Raw genomic sequence first — 5086 nt, forward strand, 5'->3', positions numbered from 1 at the left:
CCTAGCAACCGAAACACATGACTGTCAATATGTGAAGTCAATATTGAACTAACAGCTAGGCAAGGAAGGGAATGGAAAGCTGTAGGGTTCCGGTTTGCATGGGAAGGGGCTGACTCAGGTCTCAGCAGAGCCCAAGTTCTTTGGCCTGCTCTCCTCTGGACAGAACAGATGGCCACACACAAGCATGTCGGTTTGGAAGCTTGTCTCACTCTGTCCCCAGAAAAGACTCATGCATTGGTGAGTGATGAGCCATGGTCTACCAGAGCGAGAGTCTATGATTCTCCAGAAGGAGCAGTGCTTGGAGAGTTTGAGAGTTTATGTTGCATGAAAAATACTGTGCAAAAGTACTCATCAGATGCATACCTAACTAAATACAGGGCAACCCCACTCAGACAAAAACTCAAAGATATTTGTGAGTTATATAAGCTGTTGTTATATATGAATCAAAGTGCTGACATGATTTTCATTAAGCTATGTAACAACTAGAAGGCAAAGCAAAGCCATGGGAAATATAAGCAAAGCTCTTTCAGATACATTTATATGAAATGAGAAGAGTATCTCATATGTGAACTGAACTCCTACAATAAGAGTTAAGAAAATCTGATGGTGCAAAGTCTCCAGGAAGCCACAAAATGTGTTGGACATGAACAAAATCCAGAAAGCTCTTAGGGCTCCAACTAATTTTATTGTTTTCAAGAGCCTGAACACTTTTTCCAATGATTGGAAAGGCAAACTGCTAAAATATACCGTATCTGAAAAGGTAAAAAAAATTCTATCTGAATATTATCTTACACAGATATACATGTACACACACTATAAAGGAGAGTACGTTATTTTTAATGTATTGTTTATACAGTAGCTTCTTAAAACAATGGAGAAAAAGATTTTGGAAAGCAACAAATCCACTTGTGAGTCCTCAAGAACAACAAAATCAAACCAGTGACAGGCAGTGTAAGAATCATTTAACATCAAGAAATCAAAAAGACAAATTTTCTTTCTTTTCCTTATCTTTGCAGGATTTGTAATCATGGGATATGGAAATGGGACTGAAGTAACTGATTTCTATCTCCTGGGATTTGGTGGCCAACAGAAGTTCCCATCAGTCCTCATCTTGGAATTTCTTGTGATCTATGTGACATCCATGGTGGGTACACTGGAGTGATCCTGCTCATAAACACAGATTCCAGACTTCAGACACCCACATACTTCTTGCAACACCTGGCCTTTGCTGACATCTGTTATACATCTGCTGTCACTCCCAAGATGCTCCAGAACTTCATGGCAGAAGACAAATCCATATCATTCAGAAGATGTGTAATCCAATTATTGGTGTATATGACGTTTGCTACCTCCTGGCAGCGAGGCAGTGAGCCACTACATAGTCATCTGTAAACCACTGCACTACCATTTCATCATGTCCCAAACAGTTTGCATCCTACTAGTAGTTGGCTCATACCTCATGGGATCACTAAATGCCTCTGTGCACACAGGTTTACATTTTCCCTGTCCTTCTGTAAGTCCAACATCAACCACTTTTTCTGTGATATCCCTCCAGTTATCAACCTTTTGTGCTCCAACATGGACTTCAATTTCATGCAAATTTTGGGGTTTGTGGGATTTAACTTGACATTCACTGTATCAGTCATGACCTTCTCCTACATCCGCATCCTGGCCGCCATCCTAAGAATGTCTTCTGCTGTGGGGAGGAAGAAGACCTTTTCCACTTGTGCCTCACAATTGTAACCATCTTCTACGGGACCCTCTCCTACATGTACTTACAGCCTCCTTCTGAGCAGTCACAGGACCATATGAAAGTGGCCTCCATATTCTATGCCATCATATGCCATCTATGCCATCCATATTCTATGCCATGTTGAACCCTCTGATCTATAGCTTGAGAAACAAGGAGGTCCAAAGAAGCTGTGAAAGTAGCAGGGAAAAAGTTCTTTAAATTGGGTCAAAATTGGATAGAGATGTGTTGCCACTGTTCAGTAATTCTAAAGTGGAAATCGTTCAGCTCTTAAATCACTATTTCCCCTATCAAAATATATGTGTGGTGTGAGAAATATTTGAAAAGCTCTCCTGAAACTTTTTTCCCCTAGAATATCTTTTGAGGTCATACCTTACACTGTTCATGGAGAAGCCTTTATGCAGACTATTTAAAATGTTAAGGTGTATATCCAAACCTTACCAACGTTACTTCAAATTTGTCTCAAGTATACTTTTAATGGGTAGCAAAATAGTACTTGTACATTATCGAAATGAAAATTGAACTTGGATAAGATATTGTGCCTATGTCTTTACTCTGAATAAATACTGCCAAGATAACAATATGCAATGTGTTAATTATTGTTAACTCTTACTAACCTGTCCTGAAAATCTGTTCCATTGCTATTTTTTTCTTTTTTTCTCTTTAAAATAAAATAGTGAACTCTGTGAGACACAGAATGAGCCACTCTGGCTCTGCACCCTGCCCTCTAGGCACAGCGGGCAAAGGACCCAAAATCAGGAGCAACTTTGCCATGCATACGTCTATCAATGCCCTGTTCATGGTGTCTGCACATAATCTCCAAGGATAAGGAACTTTCTCTGTCTCTCTCCCTCTGCCTTCCTATTAATCTCTTTTTAAAAGTTCATTTACAAAACTATAGGCTTTTCTTCCAAATATGCCTCAAAATTCCTCCCCCACCCCACCTCTTGCACAGGTCCATGGAGGCTTTCATAGATAGTTCTAGATATTTGGAACATCAGCCCTTTGCTCTTAGTAAAAATGCCTATCTTAGTTAAGTTTGGGCTGCTGTAACAAATTACTACAGACCGGATGACGTAGCACAAGGGAAATTCACTCCTCACAGTCCAGGACTGGAGGTCTGAGATCCGAGGAAGCAGCGTGACCGGGCTCTGGTGACAGAGTCCAGCGCTGGCCGCAGGCTGAGAGCTTCTCATCTGGGCTTCACACAGTGGACCTAAGCCAGGAAAGCAAGTCTATCACGGCGCTGACAGGGACCCAATCCCTGCTCCTGATTGCTTCACTTTTACAGCCTCATCTAATGCTTCAGACAGCCCAAAGGCACGCAGTCTTCTGATAGCCACCCATCTGTAGTTAGAATTTCCACATATGGGCTGAGGAAGGAGCGGCATGCAGATGTCAGACCGTGACCCCAGAGTTCTTGGACATTCCCTGGTGAATAATCCAGTGCGCAGAGATTGTGGGGAACTCAGCTCAGCAGCCACCGCGTGGGCGGGAAGGGTGACGAGCACGCCCCCTGGACTTGGGGGCGGTGTGTGAAGGAGCCTCCCGATTACACGCTGGTGTAAATGTGGAAACCGAGCTCGGTTCCTGCAGAAACAGTGATGAGCTCTGCAGGGCGTCCCTCCGAGCTCCTCCTCGGTGGAGAAGAGGTCAGCACAGCGTCTCTGCCCTCCCTATCTCCCTTTGCTTGCTTTGAAAGTTGTGTGGTACCCCTGGCCTTGGTTTGCACTATGGACACCAACAAGGAGAGGCAGTGACCAATCCCAGGAGAGCTGCCCTTAATTCCCACGTTACTGTCCACAAGGAAAAATAAATCCCCTTGTTTAGACCAAGTTGGATTTTCTTCTACCAATAACTGAACACAAGCCTAGCTGGGAAACTAGCCATGCTGTAAGGAATACTGAATTTCAATCCACTAGGCTTTCGGCAATACAGCTCACTCAACTGCTAACAAACCATTCACAAGTCAAGCCTTCTCTATGCATAAAAATGAAATTAAAGGCTTAACCTTGCCATATTTACAGCCAAACAAAACTCAGTGTCTCTTACTTCACCTGAAATATTTAGATATTTTAAATATGACTGGGGTAAGTGTTGTCTTTGCGTGCAACCAAGTTTAAATGCAGAAGTTTTTAGAAAAAAGAAGGAAGCTGGCAGACCACCCTCTCTCACCTGAAGACCACACCGCAGCTGCCTGCCGGGAAGAGTGAGCTGGGCGGAGCCACGGGACCCTGTTGGAACAGGGTCTTGCTGACCACCCTCTCTCATCTGGAGAGCACACGGCAGCTGCCCCACCTGAAGGAGGGAACTGGCCAAGCTGCGGGAAACTGCTCAGACCTTGCCTGACCTTCTTTCAGCCTGGAGAGCAGCAGCACTACTGCCACCGCCTGAAGGAGGGAGCTGCCCTGCTGAGGAGGTTTGAGGCCTACCTAGGCCATAGGATAAAGGTATCAGCCTGGGGAGCCTTGCCATCCAAGGAGCTGGATGGTTGCACAACATCCAATCCCTGGGAGAGTATGAGACCCTTGCTTTAGGGAGTTAGGGGTCTGCTGGGCTTGCAGCCACACTAGATTGGGTTTAGCAGGATTTGGGATTGCCTGGAACACACCAGGTGGCAATCTTTCCCTCAGGGAAGCTTTGCTGCCACAGAGGGGAGCTGTGTAGCTTGAGGAGGCTTTAGGTCTACCTGAGAGGAGCCTGGCAACCTTCTCTTAATCCAGGGGCTTTGCTGCCCAAGGAGGGAGCTATACTACCAGAGGAGTCCCAAGAGTCCAAGACATAAGACACAATTTCAAACATGCCCAGGGAAGCTTGGAACAGCACTAGAAGCTTGGAAATATAGGAAAATGACACAACGAAAGACCAAAATGCAATCTCAAACATCCAGCCCATCCCAAGAAAGCCTAGGAGCCATGTACATAAAAGAAAATACATGTCATATACCTGAAATACCTGAAATAATAGTAACTGAAATAAAGAAGCAACTCCAGGAAGCTTTAAAGGAATTCAAACTAGAAATAATCTCTCAGGTAAAAGAAGAAATGATAAAAGAAATGAAGGAGATGCTGAACATACCTAAAGAAGACACAGTTACAAAATTGGAGGAACTAAACAAAAAGATAGAATTCCTGGATGAACAGTATAAGAAACAAACAATATATAGAGCAGATGCAAAGAGATATACAGGTAATCAAAAATTCCATTGAAAGTTGGAAAAACCACCTCAATGAATGTGAAGATAGAATTTCAGACCTCTAAGACAACATTGCAGCCAGTGAACAGGAAAGGAAAGATCTTTTAAAAATAACAAGAAATCAGGAAATAACAATTCAA

At 43.6% G+C, this 5086-nt stretch overlaps 1 pseudogene; it reads left to right on the plus strand.

The window, feature by feature from the left end:
• The first annotated feature begins 1027 nt into the window (after window positions 1-1027).
• Window positions 1028-2024, plus strand: LOC100716795 (olfactory receptor 5AK2-like; annotated as a pseudogene).
• The last annotated feature ends 3062 nt before the right edge of the window (window positions 2025-5086 follow it).

The sequence above is a fragment of the Cavia porcellus genome, unplaced genomic scaffold, assembly GCF_034190915.1.
Source record: "Cavia porcellus strain 051 isolate PalLab524CR breed Dunkin Hartley unplaced genomic scaffold, mCavPor4.1 scaffold_17, whole genome shotgun sequence".
Taxonomy (NCBI): domain Eukaryota; kingdom Metazoa; phylum Chordata; class Mammalia; order Rodentia; family Caviidae; genus Cavia; species Cavia porcellus.